Below are 25,785 nucleotides of genomic sequence, written 5' to 3' on the forward strand. Positions count from 1 at the left end.
ACGTGATAGCAGTAGAGTTCGCGAGTTGTTATAATTTTTTTTCGGTGAAAAACTATAAAAATTACCAACAATACCCAAAACCAATTTATTCGTGTCGGTTCGGCCAATAAATTAAATTCAACAATATTTCGTCGCTGGAAATTTGCTGTCGTTCCTTGAGTTGCCCCAGACGTTTCTGCAAATTTAATTCCTTAATTTGCTGCTGCCGCCAAATGGAAGTAAAAAAGGAAGTTGCAATTATCAAGTCGGCCATCCAGGTATAGAGTGCCATAAGTTGAAAGTTAATCTGTGGCGTTTTGTCAATTGTGTTTTGGCCCATCTTTCAACTTTTTGCATTCGTGTAAAAATCGGTAGATAGTGAGCATTCTAACCAAGAAATAAAAATTTGCATGTACTAACAACCAAAATTCTGCAATAAACTAATATATTTCGAATTATATGTGAATCGCTTTGGCCCATAAACAAACAAATAAAATACTCGTCGACGACCCAATTAGTGCAAACTTAATTCCCCCAATTTTCGCCGTAGTGAGCACCAATTTAGGGTATAAATAAAACAGCTGGAAAAAGTGCAAATTGTGAAAAGTGTAGTTCTCAAAAATTAGCAGCGAAAACTTTCGCCGCAGTTTGTCTGAACATTTTCCCGCGCTTTTCAGAATTTTCCCGCGCTGTTCCAATTTTCCCGCGCTTTTCATAATTTTTGCGCGCATTTCGGCGTCAGGCTTATATATTCGTTGCCCTTAAATATCGGTCAGTGTTTCATTCTCCGTTAGCATTTGCCTAGGAAGAGCCGCTAGCCGCGTACATATACACACGCACACCGACACCGCTGCCGCTTTTTCGAGTTATCTTTTGTCGTTTTCGTTCTCGATCGCTGCAGTAGTGCAATTTTCGGTCTGCCTAAACGTTTGTTCGTTTTTTCGGTACGCTTGAGCTTGAGCGTTAGCGTGCGTGCGGGTTTATATAAAAAATATAAGAACCCTATTTAGATATTTTTCGCTGTACTTCTCTCGGCACTTAGCTCCCTTATACTGTGTGCGATCGGTATATTGTTGATTTTTTATTATATTATTTAACAAATAAATAATTTAATAAAAATAAAGATTTAACATCTCTTCGATACCAACAAAATAAATAAAAACAAACGCAATGGCAACTAAGGATATCGAAGAGAACGAGATGTTGGCATGAAAAGTATTAACCGAACTTATCGCCACTAAAAAGAAGCTAAGTTATCAGTAAATCCTGTCGAGCTTGAGTTTCGATTAGAGATTCTAAATACGCACATTGAAAATGCAAAACCAAATATAAGTGAAAGATACAAAATATGCATACCGCCAAGAGTTGGAAGAGAGGGCCGTAATGACAAAGTCATTGCTGATTTCGATTTTAAATAAGTGCAAACAAAATAATATCGAGAAATCCGCTCTGCCTGCAAATCGCCCGCCTCTATGCCGTCTACCAAGCGTTGCTCTCCCAACTTTTAGCGGAAAACACTCCGAATTTAAAAATTTTAATAGCCTTTTCGAAACTTTCGTTGACAAAGATGACACTTTATTATTATTATTAGTATCGGGGTGTTTAGTGTACCTCGACCTGTAAGATCTGTTGTACCCCCATTCAGAGCCTACAGATCAGATATCAACCCACTTCCTCGAATAAAGTCGAGGAGTTTTAGTGGGTTGATTCTTCCTAGGAGCTCAGGTGTAAGAGTTCTGGTTCCTAAGATCTAACATCTTATACTTGCTAATGCCGGACAGTCTGCGATGATGTGTTTAGAGGTTTCGTCCTCTATGTCGCAGAATCTGAAAGTTCTACTGCTGGTTATTCCCATCTTACCTAGGTGACTTTTCAGTCTGCAGTGCCCTGTTAGTAATCCGGTAAGGTATTCCTTTATAGTGTGCCTCCAAGGACTACAAGGCCCGTGCCTTGTTGTGTCAGGGATCCATCTGTGTACCATGCTATGGTGTGTTTAGCCATAGGGTGCACTTCAGACAATGTGGTCCAATCTTTCTTATTGCCTAGGTGTGCTGTGAAGTTCTGCTCGAAGATAAATTCATTTCATCCATAGGGTGGAGTATTAGGGGCACCTCACCTAACAGATTAGTCGCATCCCTGTTATTTAGAATGCAACCACTACCTGTGCCCTCAGTGCTAGTTCTAAGGAGTGTAGCTTTGCGTTGCATTTCAATTACACAGTGGAGTGGTGTTAGCTCCATCAGAATTTCTAAGGCAGTTGTAAGGCTGGTCCTCATTGCCCCTGTCATGCATACGCAGGCAAGTCTTTGTAGGTTTCCTAGCTGGTTTTGCATGCTGGTGACGATGTCGCAGAGCGTCGCTTCAAATTTGCCCCTGGCGATTATCACGATGTCATCGGCGTATCCCTGACATTGGATTCCTTTTCCAGCAAGTTTGCTGAGGAGCTCATCTACTAGCAGACTCCATAGCAAAGGGGACAGTACTCCTCCTTGCGGGCAGCCTCTGCTGGTTGCAATTGTCACTCTATCCGAAACCAGTGTACATGTTGCTTGCCTGGATTCAAGTAGGTTGCCAATCCATTTGCTCGTAGTAACATCTATGTTCCTTCTGGACAGGGCAGCTCGAACTGCATGAACTGAAGGCTCCATCTATGTCTAGAAAGGCACAGATAGCTATTTCTTTGCTGTCAATTGCCCCTTCTAGGGTGCGACATAGTTGGTAAAGTGCAGTGTCTGTTGAACGGCCTGCTCTGTATGCATGCTGTGTGTTTTGCAGCGGACAGTCTCTGAGAGCTGTTCTTCTGATATTGTAGTCTATCAGTTTTTCCCACGTTTCTTAGGTGGGTCAGGAGTAGTTCCTGCCCCTGCTGTAAGAAAGCTGGAGAGATCATGTCTAGTCCCGGTGATTTAAATGGTTGAAAGGTTTCAATAGCCCATTTGAGTTTCTCGGGCGTAACTATAGACTTGGCTGATGCCCAGTCACTAGCTACTGTCCTAGGGGTTATATGTTGATCACGCATTATGTTTCCCGTAGTGGGAGTAACTACCCGGGAAATGCGTGTCAAATAGCAATTCTAATTTCTCCCTATCCGTGGAGGTGAAGGTGTTATTCCCTTTCCTCAGGGCTAAATTACTATCCGTTGCACTTTTAGCCATTGCTTTGTGCAGTCTCGCGCCCTCGTTGACGTTACTTATTGCCTCACAGAAGTTCCTATAGTTTTTCCGTTTGGCTTTCCTGATCTCTTTGTTGTAGAGCGTCAGGCTTTGCCTGTATAGTACCCAGTTCCTATCAGTTTTTGGTTTGTTGAAGAGCTTCCGAGTGGTTACTCGTAGTCGTTCAAGACTAGCATTCTACCATGGTGCGTCTGTTTCTCGCTTCTATCTGCCTAGAGGACAACTGTCTTCAAAGGCATTCACTATTTCGTGACCTAGGTTGTCTACCGCTCTATTTAATTCCAAGGGATGTCTAGGGTATCCTGACGGTTCTTTGGAAAGATTGAGCTCTAGAGTTGACCTGAATTTGTCCCAGTTTGTTTTTCTGGGGTTTCCTTTAGGGTTTCATTTTTTTGTATTGAAGGCTACCTCAAACAAAATTGTCCTGTGGTCGGACATGGATTCTTCTGGTGACAAAAGATAGTTCCTAATGTTGGGTTTAAATGAATTGATTGCTAGAGTTATGTCTAGCACCTCTTCCCATACCCTAGTAACAAATGTCGGCCTGGCGCCGACATTACAGATCTCTAGGTTATTGTTTAAAATAAATTCTAGTAATTGCTCACCTCTGTTGTTGACATCCTTGCTGCCCCAGATCACATGATGCGCGTTGGCATCACATCCTATGATGAGGGGGATCTTGTTCGTCCGGCAGTGGTCCACGAACCGGGGTATTACTGGCGGTGGACAGGCCTCCTCCCCGGCAAAGTAGGCAGAGGCCACTGCTAGCTTCGGTGCAGCTTCTGTGCCGTTGATGGTTACGGCGACGCAGTCTCTGCTCATGAACTCTGAAAAGATACTATAATTGATATCTTTCCTTATAACGATGCATGATCTGGGAGGTAATCCTCCTGGATCGCATATTACCTTAGTGTCTTTCGTGTACAGGCCTTTAATGCCATGGTGCCACCATGGCTCCTGTACAAGGGCTAGCCCGAGGTGTTGGAAGGTGAACATCCTCGCCAAGACAGCAGATGCTGCTTTAGCCCGATGGATGTTTACCTGGGGTAGCCGAGTGCTGCTTGAGGCAGCCATCACTCCGAAGTTTGGTGCTCCGTGATGTCTGGTGAAGAGAGAGAGCAAGTCTCTCTACCACCGTCTATCACGGTAACCTCGGCTTCTTCGCAGCTGTCGTCCAGGAGGAGCTCCTGAGCCAGCTCTTGGGATGACATAGGGTGTCCATCCCCTTGGTCGTCCCCAATGTCCATGCTGGTGATGGATTGTTCATCCTGCTCCCCACTCTGCAACTTCGGCTCCACGTTCAGTGGTTCGAGGGTATCCTCGACAGCCTTACAGATGCCGTCATTGGGCGTCTCTTCCGGAGCTTTCTTAGTCTTTTCCAGACCGCTCACGGTGACGTGGCCAAATCGGAAGTTGAGCTTGTGGTCACGCTCCACTATCTCATCCCTTCCGGTCTGGTCCATCCCTACGACCAGGAGTGCACCAGCTGCGTCGTTCTTCCTGGAGATGACCTTCCAGGCGTCCGTCTCGACACGGTTTTGGAAACTGTAGTATGCTCACATATAGGGTACACACTGTACCGCTTATATCACGGCAACATTGTAGTCGGCATGTCTGCATGCGCGGCCGACCATTCGGTTACCATGTGAGCATAACACTCTCTCTCTCATGCGCGGCCGCTGCTTGCGCCGCCTATATACATTTACGTATACATTAACATATATATTTAGATACATAAGCGTTGGCCGAGGCGCTGCTCGTGCAGCTATATGAATTGTAAGCCAAGCCAAATTCATTCTTAAGTGAGCATTCAATTAATAAGGCCCGTTCTTAACAGACTGATTTACAAAGACGAAAGATATTAAAAACTATTCTTTACATGGCGACCGTGACATGTGCGCGAGTAGAAAGTGAGACGGTTTAATTGTTGTCTCTGCGCGCTGTGTAATTTTCGTTATTTTGGCCCCAAGTCGCTTAAATCGGCGAGTTTGGCTAATTAGGGCCAGTGCTTAACAAGTGTGGCCGTCCAATGTGGACGATGCAAGCCGATCCCTAATCCTCGGCTGTCTGAAATAAGGTTCTCCAGAGCAGCCCTCGAAAATCGTCAATCGAAATCTCCAGCCAGCCAGTCCGTCCTCTGCACAGTCGTGGGAGGCACCTGCTCCTGTTGAGCAAAGGGACGCACCAACCTTACAAGAGGCCCTAGACTTGTGTCCCAACGATGAACCTCGCCCCCTCACAATAGCTGAGTACAGGGCACGACAGGAGTCCAGCAAACCCATCCACAAAAGAAAAAGAAGTGGAAAAAGGGTAAAACTCCTGCAACAGAGACGATTACTGAAGGACTACAGGGATATAGCAACGATCCCGCAGGAGAAGGAAGCACACGCACGAAACATTAAAGAACTGGGCAAAATACTTTGCAAACGAGCAAAGTAACTCAACAAGGGATGCAATTATGCCAATGCCTTAGTTGTCTTTAATTATAAACTTCTAAACCCGAGCCGATGCGCGAAAGCGCTGCTCGAAAAATACTAACCACTGTTAGGCTATATACTAAAAACATATAATTGATATTGGATTATAAAGAGCAAAATATGGTAAATCAGTTATATGAAAATTAACACAAAAATTTTTTTTTCTTCAATTTTCAATTTTATCAAAATAAAATTTATGCGATTATGCCAGAAGACAATTATTTAATCAATCAGTTTTGAATATTTAAATTCCTTAATTTTTGTTTGATGACGTTATTTTGCTGAGTGCTTCTCAGGTCTTAAAAGCCAGGTAGGAATATATGAAAGACAGGAATATTTACGTATTCCCATTTAAAACTTCTTTAAATGAATGAATAACAATAAAATAGATAAATTCTCTGCAAAAAATCATAGTAATTATAATAATACCTATATATTGAAAGTACATCTACCCAAAATGGGAATTGTAGACGTTAAGTCAGTGGACTCCACTGCTAACGTTATTTACAAAGTGGAACCAAATAATACTAACCTATATTGGGTGCATGTACTATTAATAATAATCATTGTCATCATGAGCGCAAATTTTGTTTCCAAAATATACAAGTTGCACAATAAATGTTTAAAGAAGAAGTATTCAAGTAGAGCACTCGATCTAGATAAGATATAAAAAAAAAAATTTTAAAGGATAGAATGCTCAATTTAATACCCTTCTATTGAAAACAAAATTTTTTTTTTATTTTTATTAAAGTTATGGCATTTAACACTATAGAATTGGATAGCTGTCTTGAGGAAATAATTATTAAAGACCCAGAATTCAGAATGCGTGCATTACACATTCTCCATTGCCATAAAAACTTCATTATAATCACTGAATTTGAATAAAACTATATGGAAAAGTACAATTTGGAATTCAGCCTTTTGTTTGCTTACAATAAAAATATAAAGGGTTTAATCCTAAATACTTTGCCATACGTCTCAGTAAAAGAGGTCGTGGATTACCATTCTATACTCGGTGAAACCACGATCCTTATGGTAAAATTACATAGATAATATTGCCATGGAATGGAACGATAAACAAATCTCTTAATCAAAACAGACCAATTCAAGGGAGCACAATAAAAAAACATGCAGAAATAGTAGTAAACTGTTTTATCGAGGCAACGAGAAAAACTAAATGACGACCATTGGTCAAGAGTATCAAAATTTTTGAAAAGGCTCAGAAAAAATCTAATATCGATAAAAGAAAAATTCAATTTAGATATCTCTGTACCTACCATTCTTAACAGAAATAACAGTTGAAACCGATGAAGAATCAACATTGGAAGAGCCAACTGGCGTCGATCTGACTGAGCCAGAAGACTTTAACGCGAAAATAAAGGAAGAAGATTTAAATAATCTTACTATCCCAGCCGTTTTATTATCAAACGCAGATAATACAACAGATTCAGACTCAGACTGAAGCGCAAACATAACTAAGAACAACAACTTCGAAATGGCTCAAACAAATATTGACTTCATTAACACTGCATCAAAGCTTATACCAGTTTTCTATGGTAAAGCAGAAAACTTAAACAGTTTCATTGATGCATTGCATATAATAGAGTCAATAAAAGGCGAACACGAAAGCCGAGTTGTCTCTATAATAAAGACAAAACTAAAGGACGTAGCCAGAAATCTAATTGGAAACGAAACAACGGTAGGTGAAGTAATTGCCAAATTAAAAAGTAACGTCAAAGGCGAAACTGTAGAGGTATTGTCAGCAAAGCTAATGAACCTACAGCAACGCAATAAAACTGGTAATCAATACACATCAGAAATTGAGCAGATGACGAAGGCATTAGAAAGTGCGTACATAGCAGACGGTTTAACACTAGAACTAGCACGAAGTTTCTCCACACAGCACGCAGTAAAAGCAATGACTAAAAACTGCACAATTGATAAGGTAAAACTTATCATGCAAGCCGGCAGCTTTAACACAATGAACGACGTCATTTCAAAATTCGTAAACAGTTGGACAGAAGCAACTGGACAACCAAACTCGGTCCTCTATTACAACAACTATACACAGCGCGGCGGAAACCGAGGACGCGGAAGTTATAGAGGTAATTTTCGTGGTCGTGGTAACAATTATAGTTACTACAACAATACCAACCAAAACAATGTTCGCGGCAACTACAGAGGAAACTCAAGGGGCCGTGGCAACTCGAGCGGAGGCTACAATAACAACAATACAAACAATGTAAGAGTAGCCAATGACACTTCGGGAAACTCCCAACCCCCTTTAAATACTCAACAGTAGAGAAAGTAACGGTTTATACTACTAATCTCAGCCAGAATATATTCGTCTCTTTCACCCATGTGGCTACTGGAAAACAACTTGTCTTTTTGGTAGACACAGGTGCCGAAATCTCTATAGTAAAAGAAAATTCCGATATATTTCAAAACGTACAAGATTATAACATATTAGATATAAGGGGAATAAGCCAAGAAATTACTAAATCCTAAGGCTTAACCTCAATTGAAATACAGACTACCAAGTACATAGTTCAACACGATTTTCATATCGTAGATTTACACTTAGCTGTCCCTTGTGATGGCATTTTAGGTATTGATTTCATTAAAAAATACAACTGCCAATTAGACTTTCAGTCATCTGAAGATCGGCTTATAATAAGACCAAACAATTTAAAATTTCCAATTTATGTTCTAATAGAATACAGTTCTGGCAATAACTCAATTCTTTTGCCAGCAAGATCACAAGTCATTAGAAAAATAAATCAGTCCCCAAAAATCAGCTCCAGGTTCCGAAGAAAAAAAGTGGCGATTAGTAATTGACTATCGTCAGATTAATAAAAAATTACTGTCCGATAAATTTCCACTCCATAGAATTGATGATATTTTAGATCAACTAGGTCGAGCAAAATACTTTTTATGTATTGATTTAATGTCAGGATTTCACCAAATAGAACTTGAAAAAAGTTCAAGAGATAAAACTTCCTTTTTAACGAGCAATGGCTCGTATCGCTTCACGCGATTACCTTTGGCTTAAAAATAGCGCCAAATTCATTTCAGAGAATGATGACTATTGCATTCTCTGGACTTGAACCTTCACAAGCATTCCTTTATATGGATGACTTAATAGTTATAGGTTGCTCCGAAAAACATATGCTTAAAAACTTAACAGACGTTTTTGAGAAATGTAGGAAATACAACCTAAAGTTACATCCACAAAAATGTTCATTCTTTATGCACGAGGTGACTTTTCTAGGTCATAAGTGCACAGATAAAGGAACACTTCCAGACGGACGTCATACTGAATTACCCAGCCCCACACGATTCAGACAGCGCAAGACGTTTTGTAGCATTCTGCAATTACTACAGACGATTCATAAAAAATTTCGCCGATTATTCCCGGCACATAACACGATTATGTAAAAAGAATGTTTCTTTTGAATGAATGTTAAAACGCATTCGAATATTTAAAAACAAAACTTATGGAACCTACTTTGCTACAATATCCCGATTTTAGTAAAGAATTTTGTATAATTACTGATGCAAGTAAGCAAGCATGTGGAGCGGTTTTAACTCAAAACCATAACGGACTCCAACTTCCCATTGCATATGCATCAAGAGCCTTTACCAAGGGAAAAAGTAATAAGTGTACTACCGAGCAGGAACTAACTGCAATACACTGGGCAGTATTACATTTTCGACCATACATTTATGGCAAACATTTCATTATCAAAACAGATCACAGACCGTTAACATACTTGTTCTCAATGACTAACCAAAGTTCCAAACTGACACGTATGAGGCTAGAATTAGAAGAATACAACTTCACAGTTGAATATTTAAAGGGAAAAGACAATTACGTAGCTGATGCGTTATCAAGAATAACCATCAAAGAACTACAAAATATAATAGGAAATATAAATAAAGTCACTGCAAGATACCAAAGTATACAGAAATCCTGCGCAGGAGAAAAAGAAATAGACTTGCCTAGGCAATCTATAGAAAAAGCTTTAAGGCCCAAAGTATACGTATAAACAATGACGAAGTACGTAAAGTAGTGACCTTGCACGTAAAAAATATGCTATGTCTATTTAAACATGGAAAAAAATTAATGCAAGATATGATGCTAGCGATTTATATACCAATGGAGTCCTTGACTTAGGTCAATTTTTCCAAAGGCTTGAGAAACAAGCCGGTATACATCAAATCAGCCAACTCAAAGTGGCACCGTGGGAAAATATCTTTGAATACGTTTCAACAGATAATTTCAAGAAAATGGGCAATAAAACATTAAAATCATTGAGAGTAGCGCTAATCAACCCGGTGACCCTAATAAATTCTGAAAAAGAAAAAGAAGCAATTATGTCTACTTACCATGATGAACCAATTCAAGGAGGTCATACTGGCATTTCTAAAACCTTGGCCAAGGTCAAAAGTCATTACTTTCGGAAAGGAATGACTCGATATATTACAGAGTACATACGAAAATGCTTAAAATGCCAAAAAGCGAAGATAACCACGCATTCGAAGACCCCATTAACCATTACGGAAACACCACAAACAGCTTTTGACGAGTGGACCTACCTAAGTCTGAACAAGGGAATGAATACGCAGTTACTTTAATTTGCGATTTAACAAAATACCTTGTAGCAATACCGATTCCAAATAAAAGTGCAAAAACAATAGCAAAAGCTATATTTGAAGATTTTATTCTGAAGTACGGTCCAATGAAGACGTTCATTACGGACATGGGAACAGAATATAAAAATTCAATAATTGAAGATTTATGTAAAAATTGTAATATCAAAAACATAAATTCTACTGCACACCATCACCAGACTGTCGGAACAGTGGAGCGAAGCCACAGAACATTTAACGAGTTCATACGCTCATAAATCTCAGTTGATAAAACAGATTAGGATGTATGGCTACAATACTTCGTATACTGCTTTAACACAATCCCCTCTATGGCACATGATTATTGTCCATACGAACTAGTTTTTGGGAAAACTCCAAATTTACCAAAACATTTCAATAGCATAGATAGAATAGAACCATTATATTATATAGAAGATTATGCTAAGGAATCTAAATTTAGATTAGAACAGGCATATTAAAGAGCGAGAATAATGCTAGAAACTAATAAAAAAAAACAAAAAGATAGATACGACAAAAATAGCTTAGACTTTGAATTAAAAATAGGAGACCAGGTTTTATTAAAAAATGAAACTGGCCATAAGCTAGACTTTAAATATACAGGACCATATATGGTAAAGAAGATAGAACCCAATAATAATATAACAATTTTAAATGCAAAAAACAAAACCCAGACAGTTCATAAGGACAGACTAAAAATTTTTATAGAGTAGATTTTGTAGGATGGCCATTCATAAAAAAAAAAATATTTATAATAATAAATAATAAGGAATAGTCGCATAAATTTTCCAAGTTTCGACTTCATTAAGTTTTCCAATATTTACTTTATTAACCAAAAAAAAAATAATAATAATAATAATAACAAAAAAAAAAAAAAAAGTATTGCTAATATGCTTATTTTTATAAACATATATATATAAATATACTTAACACAATAATTAACAAAATAACTCCATAGATTACGTTATATTTCAAAAGGAGGGAGATGTAGTATGCTCACATATAGGGTACACACTGTACCGCTTATATCACTGCAACATTGTAGCATTTGCTTATGTCCGAATATTCCCAGCACCTCAAGTGCAAGGCAATTCGACCCACACAACAATGTTATGCACATCCTAAATGCTGAGTCGGCATGTCTGCATGCGCGGCCGACCATTCGGTTACCATGTGAGCATAACACTCTCTCTCTCATGCGCGGCCGCTGCTTGCGCCGCCTATATACATTACGTTACATTAACATATATATTTAGATACATAAGCGTTGGCCGAGGCGCTGCTCGTGCAGCTATATGAATTGTAAGCCAAGCCAAATTCATTCTTAAGTGAGCATTCAATTAATAAAGCCCGTTCTTAACAGACGGATTTACAAAGACGAAAGATATTAAAAACTATTCTTTACAAAACCAATGAAGGCTAGTATCTCCTCATTGGTTCGGTCTGAGCTCCTCGGGCAGAACAACGTGGCGTTGTAAGCTGCTGGGATGTCTGCTCCCGTGCGGGTTTCTAGGGGTACTCCCTTCCACGTCCGCAGCTGAGGTACGGCAACCTTAAGCCACTCAGCTGAGCCTTCATCCAGGCAGTCGATAATCAGGTAACCCACCCTGAAGTGGATTCCCCTGAAAACGACCGGACTGCTCCACGCTGACGTGAGCATCTCGTGCACGACCGATTCCTGGAGCCCGGATAGTTCCTCCGCGGTCAGGCTGGCCGCCGGGAAACCCTCCGGGAGTATGGCCACCCTGATGAGCGTAGCTTTCTTGGCAGCCTCCGCGTATGTCGGACGGGGTCCGATGACCGGTGGTGCCGAGCTAGAGGGTCGTCCTCCAGCGGTTGTCGGCTTCTGGTTTTGGCGGGGCTGGGAAGGTATCTTCCTGGCCTGCACCTTTGTGTGCGGCTGATGTTCAGCCGTTTGCCAGCCTGTGCTGCCCCCAATGCCTCCCTCGGCTCCTTTGCCTTCTTCAAGGACTCCTCCGGTGTCTTGCCCTGCATGAGATACCTAAGGTACCACTTTATCTTCGACCCTGGCAGGCCACGCCTGTTGGGGTCGACCAGTCCTCCGGGCTGTCCTAGGGCTGGAAGAGCGTCCTGCTTCTTCAGCTGTCTGATGGAGCTTGGCCTATCAGACGCGAGAGGTGGGCGTGCTGGCAGGGTAGCTCCTGCTGGCACACCACGCTCCCTGGCTGGGAATGACTGCGGCGCAGGTCTTCTCGCCTGGGCTGCTGGTGGGGTCCTAGGCGGGTGCGCTGCCGCTTGGGGTCTGTCGCCGTCGAGGGATCTGTCCTCGAAGTGTCTTGCGACACCAGTTGCAGGGATATCCTGCGGAATTTTTATGTACTTATTCTTCTTCATGGGGTCCCACGAGTTGCGGAGAAGTATATAGTCCGCCCGGGCAGAGATCCGCCGTACCCGGTTAAGGCGTAGTTAGGACAGACGGTCGCCACTTGCCTGAACCCTCCGTTTGCGACTGGGCTATTTGTAAACTCGGGCCGCCAGCCATGCTGACTATCGGCACGGGTCGAATGACACCTTAGTCCGGCACCGAAGATTGGTGACACTTTACACGATATTGAAAAATTCAATCATATAATTTCGTGTTTAGCTGGAGACGCTTTAGGAACAGTTAGGGCCTTTCAAGTCACTGCGGAAAATTATCCCAAAGCCCTTGCTAGCCTGAAGCGGGTGTACGATAATGATTGTCCTATTTTTTTTGACAACATATCAACACTTTTTAATTTGCAAAAAATTTCTCAGCCTTCAGCTACAGCCTTGAGAACCCTCATCGACACGGTCACAGCCTTGTATGACTCCTTGCTGTCTATTGGGGATGATAGACGCATTACTAATGATATTTTAATACATCTGGTATTGAGCAAGGTCGATGCAGGAACTAAAAGAAAGAACAGTTAGATTATACTTCGCTTCCACTTTGGAGCGAATGTGAAGCGGCCCTCAACAGGCGATACCAACACATGGTAGCGGAAGAGGCTTCCAAGCCCAAAACTGTTCAGCAGACCCAATCTAACCCTAAGAAGAATAAAAATAGGAGATTTTCGTTTGTCGCCGCCAGGAACAATGCGTATTGCAACTCAGCTGAACATCAGATTGGAAACTGCGCTTCCTTCGCAGACCTCTAATGAGTGGCGATTTTGCATTAGCTCGAGCGTTGCTCGACTCTGGTTCACAAATAAATTTTGTGACCAATGAGCTCGCTTAGAGGATTATGAAAAATATTATGATTATGAAAAATATTTCTGGTTATCATCCGGATCAAGCGGTGAACACCAGCGGGTGGATGGTGCGTAAAAATATTCAGTTCTTCTTCAAGTCCCAAAATATAGATATGCTTATCGGCGCTGATACTTTCTTTGAACTTTTATCTATTGGCCAGATAAAGCAGAGGCCTGAATTCCCTATCTTACAAAAAGCAGTTCTCGGCTGGATAGTGTCAGGGAGATGTGCCTCTGAAAATAAAAGAACGCTGAAAAAATGGTACATCTCAGCTGCCAGGAGGAAGCGTTGGAGTCAATTGACACAACCCTGCAGAAATTTTGGTCCGCGGAGGACTTGCCGCCCAAGGCTAAAGTCCATACTCCTGAGCAACAACTCTGTCAACAACACTTTGAGAAAAATACTCAAAGATTGTCGTCCGGTAGATTTTCGGTTCGTTTGCCGTTTAAATCTGACCCAAATACTCTAGGACCCTTCGCTGAAGAAGATGTATCTTGAATTCATGGAGGAATATGTATCAATGGGCCACGTGTCCTCCACCAATGACAAAATTCCGAATACTCCGCACTATTTCATTCCGCAACAATGCGTTTCTACGGCCACAAAGCACTTCAACTAAGTTGAGAGTAGTTTTCAATGCATCGAGCCGTACTTCTACGCAGGTAGCGTTGAATAACATCTTAATGGTAGGCCTCGACTCTGCTTCGGTTTAGATTGCATAAGTTTGTCCTTGCAACAAAAAGATGTATTGCCAAGTGATGGTGGACGAAGCTGATCGAAACTGCCAGCTCATAGTATGGAGACAGGATCCTTCTGATTCTGATTCTGAGTCTGAACTTTAAGTTAAACTCCGTTACATATGGAACTTCGCCAGCACCCTTTTTGGCGATTCGGTGTTTAATGCGGCTTGGAGAGATGGCGCAAGCAACTCATCCAAAAGCCGCAAAGGTTATTCAGAATGATTTTTATGTTGACGATTTGTTGACTGGCGCCGGATGCGTTGAGGACCTGCAAAGCCTTCGAGTCGAAGTTTCTCAGGTCTTGCAAGAGGAAGGCTTTGAATTGGCAAAGTGGTTTTCAAACTGCCCAGAGTTATCCGCATCTGATAGCGCTGTAATGCCACTTATGGCAGACTCAGACGTAACCAAGACCCTTGGCGTGGTTTGGTTACCGGTTAAAGATTACTTTCAATTTCGGTTGGATGACTCTTTCCTGGATCTTCGCGCGACAAAACGAAATATTTTGTCGGTGACTGCTCGACTTTTCGATCCACTTGGCCTCTTGTGTCCTTTGGTCACAAAGGCAAAGATGTTTTTGCAGGAACTGTGGCTTCGAAAATTAGATTGGGACGAGTCGCTACCGATGCAGTTGCTCACGTCGTGGGAGACGTTTAAAGCGACGCTTCTGCAGCTGCCTAAAATTAAGGTATCGCGATTCGTCAACACAGATCCACAAGTCCCGATTCAAATACATGATTTCGCTGACGCTTCCATGCGAGCGTATGGAGCGTGCATCTACGTTCGGACTCAAACTGCTGAAGGTTTGAAAGTGTCTTTATTGACCGCTAAATCGAAAGTAGCTCCCCTCAAGACGAAAACTTTGCCTCGCCTTGAGCTGTGTGCAGCTCACCTTTTAGCAGATCTCTATAATCGTGTCAGGCCATTGCTAAATTCTCCCATTGAGAATGTTTTCCTGTGGACAGACTCCGAGATCACTTTACACTGGATTAAAACCCATCCCTCGTCGTTGTCGGTTTTCGTTTCGACCCGGGTTGCAGAAATTCAGGAGTGGTCGGAGAAAGCAATTTGGAGACACGATCCCACGAAAGTCAACCCGAGGTCCCGAGGATGTGACGTAGAGGAGCTTACAACGTTCATTTGGTCCGATGGGCCTTCGTTCTTGCTAGACTCAGAAAATAATTGGCCTGTAAATAAACATTTCGAACTGCCGGCTGATGTAATGTCGATGGAGCTACGCAAATCGGCAATAGCTCTCGTAGTCAGCCCAGAGCCAAATTATGTGCTTCAGAAAATAGAGTGCTTTTCGTCGCGCCTGAAGCTTCTGAGAGTGTTTGTGTGGGTTTTCCGTTATATTCAAAGATGCAGAAAGGTATCGAAGCCCTTAAAAAAGAGTTGTCGAAGTTATCCAATTTCACGAATTCAGGAACGACATAAGTAAAATTCGGAAAAATAAACCGGTAGCAACGAATATTCATAAGTTAAACCCTTTTCTTCAGGAGAATAAATAAGATTGGTGCTCCTCGACATTGCTACGAGTTGTGGGTCGGTTATTGAATGCTCCTATCCTGTTCGAAGCCAAATTCCCGTTGTTGCTGTCTAAAAGCTCACAGTTCGTCAGATCCTATGTGTCATACCTGCACGTTACGAACTGTCACGCTGGCCCACGAGCTCTCGTAAGTCGTCTGCGCGAGAAAATCTGGCTAGTTAATGCTCAAGAAGTCTGCCGACGAACAGTTCGGTCGCGCATGCGCCGCTGTAAGCCGCAACTCTTGACGCAAATTATGGGAAACTTGCCAGCAGATAGACTTCGAGCTCTCCGCCCGTTCAACATTTGTGGCGTTGATTTTTGTGGTCCCTTCAGCACAACGTATCGTATCCGTGGTAAGCCACCGTACAAGTCGTACGTGGCCTTGTTCGTCTGTTTTGCGTTCTTGTTGTCATTTCAAAGGTTTGTGAGTCGTCGCGGGATTCCGGAGAAGGTGTGGTGCGGCAACGAAACCAACTTAATTGGCGCAGATCGCCACATGAGAGAGTTCCGAGCCCGTCTGGAAGAGCAGAGCGGCGGTATCGAAACATTTTTTTTTTTTTTTTTAGTAACTTTGCTTTATTTATTGAATCTTCTCTTAGCTTTGAGACTAACAATAAGTTTTCGAATCTTAAGAGTTAAACATTAACTAACAGTGGACTGTAATTTTGGTTGCGCGTCCCTCAAGTTGGTCGCTGGGTAGGTAAGTCATTGCGACGAAGACGGGATTGGTTGCACAACCTTGTTAGACCTCTTGCAAGGTGGTTGGGGTGCAAAGACAGCTTGGTGAGGTACTTATCCTTTTGTTCTGCGATAACTGCTTTGACTGGTGGGATGTTCAAGTCACGATGTATGTTTTCGTTGCGAACTTACCACGGTTCCCCGGTGATCGTTCTCAGGATTTTTGATTGAGCCCTCATAACTGGGAGCCGTACGTCCATATAGGCTTTAGTACTGAGTTGTACAGCAGGACTTTGTAGTCTAAGCTAAGGGAGGATCGAGCGTTGATGAGCCAGTGTAGGCTACTGGCTTTCAACTTTAAGTGTGTTCTTTTGGCTTCAATATGCCGGCGCCATGTGAGTCTTCTGTCGAGATGTACTCCTAGATACGTTACTTCGTTTGATTGCGGAAGCAGGGTGTTATTTAATGTGAGGGGTGGGCAGTTTTGCCTATTCAGGGTGAAAGTAACGTGCTTGCATTTTTGTTCATTTACTTTAATTCTCCAATCAGATAGCCATTTTTCAACGTCGGCCAAGTGAAGAGCTAGTTGCGCAGTTGCTTGTATTGGACATTTTGAACGGCTGAGTATAGCTGTATCATCGGCAAAAGTAGATGTTGTCAGTCGACTGCTTGTCGGGATGTCTGCTGTGTAGAGCACGCTACCTTGGGGGACTCCAGCCAAAATAGAAAAATCGTCAGATATGGCAGTGTTACATCTCACAGCAAATTTTCTGTCGTGTAGATAAGACTCTAAAAGTTTGTGAGTGTTGCTGGGAAGCATTGTCTTGATCTTGTACATTAGGCCTTCTAGCCAAACTCTGTCAAACGCTTGAGAGACGTCCAGAAATATGGCGGTGCAGTACTCACGTTTTTCGAACTTGTTTCGAATTTCTGATGTTATTCGGTTGACCTGCTCAATCGTTCCGTGTTTTTCTCGAAATCCGAATTGGTGTGATGGAATTCCATTCTGGATTCGTAGATATGTGTTTATCCGAGTCAATATGAATTTTTCAAAGAGTTTAGATAAGCATGATAGTAGGCTTATAGGTCTGTACGATGTGGGGATTGTGGGGTCTTTTCCTGGCTTCGAAATCATTATAATAATTGACTTTTTCCATCTTTTTGGAAAGTGGCCATGTTTAGCGATGGCATTGAAGAGATGTGTAATGGTGCGAACGGCACAATATGGAAGCTCCGTGATCATTTTGGGGGTAATGAGGTCGCAGCCTGGAGATTTTCTCGGGTTCATATGGTTTTTGATGATGCTACCGATTTCCAATGGGCGAAACTCGATTGGCTCATGGTGAAGCTGGGTGTCATATGCAAAAGTCGGCAGAGTGAATGCATTGGTGGCAGGATTTGGTTGAAAGACATTTTTAAGGTGGTCGGCGAATGTGCTGGCTCTATCTTTATCGCTGCGCGCCCAGCCGCCTGAGGGGTTTCTAATAGGCATCACGGTTTCTTTCGGTGAGCTAAGAGATGGGTGGGCTCTCCATAGTGAGTGTTTTGAGCAAGTTGATGACAGTTGCTCTATATAACGGCGCTGGGCATATGATTCTTCTTGTTTTAGAGCTTAAGTTAGTTGCCGTGAGGCGTATTTCAAGTTCTGCCTAGCAGATGGCGATCTATAGAATTGCCACTCCCGACGTAAGCGCCGCTTTTCTAGGACAAGCTGTTCGATTTGTAGATTTGTCTTCTTTTGCTTGCATTGAATATTTGAGATTTGGGGTGTGGAAACTTGAGCCGCAGTGACGAGTACGGACTCCAGTGTAGTTACAAAGCTGTCTATGTCAGCTTCGTCGTTGAGGCGAGGACATAGCTCAATATGTGAGCTAATATATTTTCTAAACTTGAGCCAGTTGGTTTTTTGTGAGGTCAGGTTAAACTGGTGTTCTAATGTTCCTGGTTGTTGGAGAAGATGAAATAAGACCGGCGAGTGATCAGATGAAAGATCCGAAAGGCATTCGGCGCTTATAAGATTTTTGGGAATATTTTTGGTTATCGCGAAGTCAATAAGATCGGGTAGTTTCTTTGCGTCTGTCGGCCAGTATGTTGGTCTACCAGAAGAGACATAGTCAAGCTTGTTGTTGGATTTTATGATTGCATTGTAAAGCTGCTTCCCTTTTGGAGTCACGAGGCGAGATCCCCAGTGTGTGTGTTTGGCATTGTAGTCTCCTGCTGCTATAAAATGGTCACCTAATGTGTTGAAGAACTGCAAAAACTCATATTCGGTTATATTGAAACGTGGGGGGCAGTATACGGCGGCTAGAGTTAGTTGGTTGCCGGTAATCAGTTGTATGCTTATAGATGTGGCCTGTAGATAGTTTTTAGCAGTTTTGTTATAATAGTGGTGCTTAATACGACTTCTGATTAGAATGCCAGTCCCACCATGTGCTTTACCGTCCGGATGATTTGTTCCATAGAATGAGTAGCCTCTTATTTGAAAATTGTATCTGTTTGTAAGGTGTGTTTCTGAAAGTAGCATTACATCGATGTGATTGTCGAGTAGAAATTGAGTTAACTCAAGTTTGTGCTGTGAGACGCCGTTAGCGTTCCACGTAGAAATTCGTAGGGACGTCATTATTTTGATTGTTGTGAGACCAGCATTTGAATCAGAAGATTTTGGTTTCGCATTAAATCTTGCATAGTTGTGCGCATAAACGACATAAACTCCATTAGGCTTTGTTGCAGGCTAGCTATCATTGCTTCAAAGTTGCTTTGTGTCTGCTCCGTTGGTTGACGTTGTTGAGTCATGTTGTGTTCTAGACATGCTGCTTGTGGAAATGAAGTTTTAGATACAGGAGGAGCCAGTCCTAATTTTAGAGCGCTTGCAAATGTCACATTTTTGTTGGGGGTTACGGGTCCTAGTGAGGAGCTGGGTGCAGTTGAAAAGAAGACTTCAGGGTTTGATTTTGATGCTGTGAGCTGTGCGTTGTGGGAGCGGGCAGTGGTTCCTCGTTTATGGATGCGACTTTTTAGCTCCTTGAATATTGGGCAACCTCTGTAGTTGGCTGTATGATTGCCGCCACAGTTGCCGCACTTTTTTACATTGGAGTCGTTTTTGCTCGCTGGGCAGAGTGCTGAGTCATGAAGGTCTCCACAAACTACACACACTGGGGGTAGTGTGCAGTATGACTTTGTATGGCCATATTCCTGGCAGTTCGTACATTGTACCGGCCCATTGCGCTTATGTGGTTGCTCTACTGTGATTCTACGGTGGAGAAGGAACTGAAGTTTGTATATGGGGTGCACTTCGTTTCTATTAAGGGGCTTAGTTTCCGGTTCGAGCTCTATCTTGAAGAGTGGTTGCGGTTTCCTATCCCTGTTCAAGATATTGAAGACTGTCTTAGTGTTAAAGCCTTTGTCTTGTAGTGCATTTTTTACTTCTTCAGGTGTTACATCGGATTCAATTTCTTTAAGTACAACTTGCAGACCCTTGCTGCTTTTAAGTTGGTACGTGTAGAAGTTCTTTTTCTTGTCATTAAGATATTTAGACAACACTCGGTAATTGTCTTCGTTCTTCGTTTGAACTTTTGTTTCGTGTATGCTGCCCTTCACAAGGGGAATTATATGGAAGTTATCTTTTCCAATAAGCTCAATTATTTTGTTAACAAGTTCATTGCAGCTTTTCTCCCGGATGTATATTGGGGGGGGCTTCGGTTTCTTCTTCTCAGCTTCGGTAGCTTCGTCAACCTCTTCGTCAGTAGCATCTTCCAAAATTTTAAATCTGTTTGTATTAATGGGCGTTTCAGTCTCAGCTGAATTATAATTGGCACGGGTTATTTTTCGCTTAGAATTTAGGGGGCTCAGCTTTCTTTTGATTTTGATGTAGCCATCCATACCAGTCTGCACAGCCGGCCTTTTATTTTCGTAGCTTATTGTGTATTTTTCGGGCAGCGCAGCGAACGCCGTTTTTGTGTTGGCTACGGGTTTGTTTATCGATGGCGAAGTTGCTGATGATGATAATAAACGGTTGGTCGATACCGTTGCTGCTGTTGTTGTTGTTGTTGTTGTTACCGTTGCAGTGGTTAAAGACACTGCTGTGCTACTTATTGTTGATAAGCGTAGGTCAGTGCATACATGCATTGGAGTACACTCGGCACTTTTTGGCTTTAGAGACATCGATGGTAGCGCGGGAGAACAAGAGCGCGCTCTCTCGCTCGTTACGTTCAAGAGGTCAGTCGAACTGGGGGTGATTGACCGCGTATTGTCTGGGTTTGCATAATTTTCGGTTGCAGTAAACGAGAAATATGCATTATTTCTGATCGATGAGAGCCGTCTCTCGCGCTGACGTTGCATGCGGATATCGTTTTGACTCATTGTCTTCACTTTAATTATAGTCTGCGTATATTAATTAATTAATTAATTAATATGTGTGTTTGCGATTACATCGCAAGAAGCGTCTTTTCGCGTTGTAGTAGGTTGGTTAGAAACCAATCTACCTATTTTTGCCCGAGGGTCTTTGCGGAATTTGATTATTTTCGATTTGCACTTTTCCAATTATCACTTTTTGAACGCTTGCACAAACTAAGCACGGTCCGACAACACGTCCGATCGCGGCGACAGTCTGTTTAGTAGTAGTAGTATCGAAACATTCGCATCAAAAAAAGATACGAGTTTGCGTTCATACCGCCCAGAGCACCGCACTTCGGCGGACTATGGGTGGCAGGTGTGAATTCTGCAAAGCACCTGTTCCTTCGGACGGTAGGCCAAGACCTCTTGACCGCGGAGGAGCTCGGAACTCTGCTCACCAGCGTGGAGGCCGTGCTCAACTCCAGGCCCCTCGGAGCTCTAAGCAGCGACCCGACGTCGACGAGGCCCTGACCCCCGGGCATCTGCTGATCGGCGGCCCTCTTCTGGCCCCTCCATCAGCGGCGCTCCCGGACCAGATCAGCCTGACCTGCTTGCGACGATGGCGAGGTGTCATGTCTCTCAGGCACAGGTTTTGGCAGCGATGGTCCCGGGAGTACATCTCCAGCCTCCAGCAGCGGTCCAAGTGGCATCAGGGGAAGCCCAACCTCGTCGTGGGAGCGCTCGTCGTCGTCGCAGAAGACAATCTTCCGCCCCAGCAGTGGAGGATTGGATTTTAAATCACTACTTGTAGGGCGAGAGCGGAATCCAATAAAGCTTTCTTCCGTTCGCTCTTGCGAATTCGCCACTATAGCATAAGTTATGTTCTAAGAGAAATTATTGAAATATTAAAGTTAGTGATAAATCGAACGTCATCGTAGCCACTTCTTTTTGTCGTCGCTTTCGAAATAGTTTGTTCACAAGTTTCGCAAATTAAAATCGTCTCGAAGTACTGCAGTCAGAAGTTTTCGCGTTGTTAATACAAAACAGTATTAAATTTTCACCTAGATCACTGACATCCGAAAGACAATTTAATTAATGCTAGTCTTAAAAATATGAGCTGTGTCACGCAATTCAAGATTTAATTATTCACACACCTTAAAAATAATATTACGTAAATTAAATTAAAAACAGAAGACGACTTAGGTTAGTTTTTTTTAAATTAGTTTTAAGAATAATGTAACATTTACATACTTGCAACTCTTAGTGACTAGCGCATTAACTTATAAGTTCTAAACTTGTAGCGTTAGGATTAAATTTTATTATAAAATACAAATACAAATAGTAAAATTAATTATATATTTTTTTGTAGCTTCAATTTTATTTAGCCAATTTTTTTGCAATTCGTATATAAAAACCGTTACACGTTTAATCATTTTTTTCTAGGGACCGGTGTTAATTTTGAGTGCCTTGAATTCATCACAGCAGAGGAGATAAAAGTAACGATTCCCCTCCCCTTCATATGTATGTTTAAATTAATGATAAGAAAATTATAAAAATTTTAATATATTTAGCTATATGAATTTCGAATGTTCAAAGCTTAAAAAAATAAATAAAAGAAGAAAATAAAATAAAACCCAGAATTTAAAATTGGATCTGGCATTTTTACTTTTTAATTTTAAAAACAAATTTACCGGAATCAAGAAGAAATTTTCTCAGATCAAGACTGATTTTTAAAGACTGAGTATTCCAGCTTTGAAAACATGTCTTCTTGGTTCTAACAAAGAATAGGTCTTTGAGTCTCTCTCTTTAGAAAAGTAAATCGTGTTTGATTTTGAAAACGATTTACTTTCGAAGCCGAAAGACTTGTTCTGAAATCGACAATTTTTAGTCTTAAAAAAGCAGTCTTGAACTGAGAAAAATAATAAGTGTTATGTGTGAAAAAGCTGTTTTTTACCTTTGATTATGTTAAGAAATCTGGCTGCTCTGGTCACTATGCCCTAAAGCTGTCTGTTGAGAGCAGAAAATTTTTTATAGTTAAATTAAAATATTTACAATCGATTGTTATCTATTGTAATGAGATCACTGTAAACTTCAGCTGCCGGCATTAACATCTCTCTCGCTCTCTTGCTCTTCTAGTTGTTGTCTTTTTGGCATATATACAGTGGCGAGCACATGTGGATACATGCTTGCCACTTCTGAATTCAAACTGCTGTAAAAATCGTAAAAATGTGTTGATCGCTTTAATTCTTTTTTTCCAACGTTCTTTATTAATATCTTCAGTTTATAACAGAGTAACAGAGTATTACTGAGAAGCGCATAAACTTGACAGAGTTTTCCGACAACTGGTTTTCAAACTGATGTAGCTAAATCCTTCAAGTTACATAATTGCCCCTTGTATAGAAATATTCAGAGGCACGGAAACACTCTCTCTCTGGTCTGCAACGTTCACGAGGCAATTATGCATGTCGGCTGCGATAAGACCCTAGAGTATTATTGGTTTGACAAAATGTTAAACTATGTCCGTAAGTTTGTTGACAACTGCATTACCTGCAGGTTATCCAAGCCACCGTCTGGCAAGGTACAAGCTGAATTGAACGTCCTATTCCAGTTCATATCGACATTAAAGGGAAGCTAAGCGGTAAAAAGACAAACGTATGATGGTTCCAATGAGCAATGAATAAAGAAAATTGTAGGATTTTGGTATAAAAATATCATTCGATGAAATATTACCGGGGCCGAAACATCAATGAGCAAAATTGTTTTTTAAAAGTTCAATTTGGCTCATTCATTGGAGTTGAAGACAAAACGGGAAAAAAGGGAGCCTTAAATGTATACGAAATATTTTTACCATTTTTTTTAATACTTAAAGTAAAAACTGAAAACCTTTAAACGTTAAAATTAGTTAGATAAACACAATACAATAAACAAAACAATAAAGTAAGAATTTAACGGTAAAAAGGCAGTGTGACCGTAAACTTATTACCTAAGAAATCTCCCACAGTATCCATGTAGTTGTCGCTGTCTCTAAGCTTCAATAAATTCGTCAATGAATGAGGCATACAATGTAATGTCATAAATCGTAAAGAATTATACTAAGCTAAATTTGTTGTTCAAAGAATAAACGTTTCCGTTTGGAGCAGCAGGAAAAGCGGACTGAAGCGAAGGACGAGTCCAGTCAATCCACGATATATACATAGATAGACATTTTTAAATGAAAACATTTTTGGTTTATGTGTGTGTGCTCTTGCAATTTTCTTATGTTACACAGTTTAATGTACAATCGGCATTTAAGAGCCTTTATTGCAAACAAAATAAAACAAATTTTTGAGGCACGGTTTTAATAATTTTGTTATTTTTACTTGGCAGACTGTGGCTTTACAGAGCGTCATAGACCTAGAAAGTGTATTTCCCTTAGAGAGCAGTGCGTGCTTAAAGCTGAAACTAATAGTTGTATATTTCGGGTCTTTAGTTTTGTTTTCGTGGTATTACGATATTAAGATAAGAATTAAGATGAAATGCTGACTTACTTGGAAATACACTTTTACTTAGAATTTCGTATGAATGCCACTCGTTGCTTTTTATTCCTCCCTTCGCATTCCATTCTTTATATGAGTTTCTGTGTGTAAGTGTTGCGTTGCGCCTAACGGATTTCTGTTATGTGCAGTCTCGGTGTGACATGGTACGAATAAAAGAGACGGCCATATGGTATTTGGCAAAGTATGTGAACAAGAGGATGTTGACCAATTTGAGCTGTATAAAATGGATGGAAAGATCAGACAGTCTCGATCGAGGTGCGGTTACGAAAGGTTACGAAATGTCACAGCCGAGGAAGCGCACGGCTCGCAACGCCGCAGAATTCATTGAGGAACTCGATGTTCCGACATATACATAGTTTTAATTTCAATCTACAAACTGAACATACCTGAAATAAAACAATGTTAACAATTTTAAAAGACTTATAATTTTAATATAATATCATATACATATATGACATCAAATATACATTTATTATAGTATAATATATATAATATTGAAGTTTTCAAAGTGATACGCGAAGTATCATTCATAAATTGATAAGGATGACGTCCACAAGCGTCATAAGATTAAGCGAAGCTATGGTGTTTTGAAACGTCGGAATTATGTAGTAGATACGCTACAGCTATATTGATAAAACATTGACAGAATTCTTATTTGTACACCGAAAAAATTTTAGAACGAAAAAACCATAAGGAAATTTGCTCTATTTTAGTATTTTGACTTCTCACTATATCGAAAAGAAACGTTCTTAAAATCGAAGAGAAATTATTCTCTTTGTTTTCGATTTCGCTAATCGAGAAGAAAAGATCTTGAACTCGAGAATAAAAGATCTTCAACTCGAGATGAAATTGTGGTTTTTTCATAGTGCAGCTGAAGTGAGCGGACGTGTTTCACGCTAGCTCCGGTAAAAATTAAAGAAAGTGAATGTTTTTAAAGACAAATAAAAAAAAACCAAAAAAAAAAAAAACAAAATAAACGAAAAGACGCTAAAACAGAACTAAATATGTAGTTATTCAACTGAAAAAAATTAATTGTATGATTTTATAAAAGTGCCAAAAAAGCTCAATGAGCGATGAACCAAATAAAGAGCGACGAAGCACAGTGATCCGAAGTGACGGGTAATTCTCGTATATATCAACTCGCGAGAGTGAAGTGCAAAAAAAGTCTACCAAGGGTATGTCGGCCCTACTGACGGTCGATAAGCAAAGAGCTCGGTCTTGCTCCCCCTCTCTACTTACTCATACACCTTCTTTTACTGCGTGGAATTCTCAATGTAAAACCCCCCCACTATCAGACTTGACCACTGGAGCACATACAATATGCAGCAGTAAAACGCCTGCAATTGCAACGAAAAAAATATCAACAACTACAGCAACGGCAACAAAATTAACAACAGAGACAGAAACGGCTCAAATCGCGAAACCGACTGTGAAGTC

The 25,785-nt window shown here is 41.1% G+C and overlaps 1 long non-coding RNA gene across 1 annotated transcript; it reads right to left on the reverse strand.

Annotated features, from left to right (window-relative positions):
* Window positions 1-23,130: 23,130 nt before the first annotated feature.
* On the reverse strand, window positions 23,131-24,556 carry LOC128264033 (uncharacterized). The gene is made up of 3 exons (XR_008268641.1): window positions 24,340-24,556; window positions 23,360-23,443; window positions 23,131-23,294 (listed from the first exon to the last, which is right to left on the reverse strand). It is a non-coding gene; the product is annotated as an uncharacterized LOC128264033 (long non-coding RNA).
* Window positions 24,557-25,785: the final 1,229 nt, after the last annotated feature.

This window comes from Drosophila gunungcola, unplaced genomic scaffold (assembly GCF_025200985.1).
Source record: "Drosophila gunungcola strain Sukarami unplaced genomic scaffold, Dgunungcola_SK_2 000051F, whole genome shotgun sequence".
In the NCBI taxonomy this organism is placed as follows: Eukaryota; Metazoa; Arthropoda; class Insecta; order Diptera; family Drosophilidae; genus Drosophila; species Drosophila gunungcola.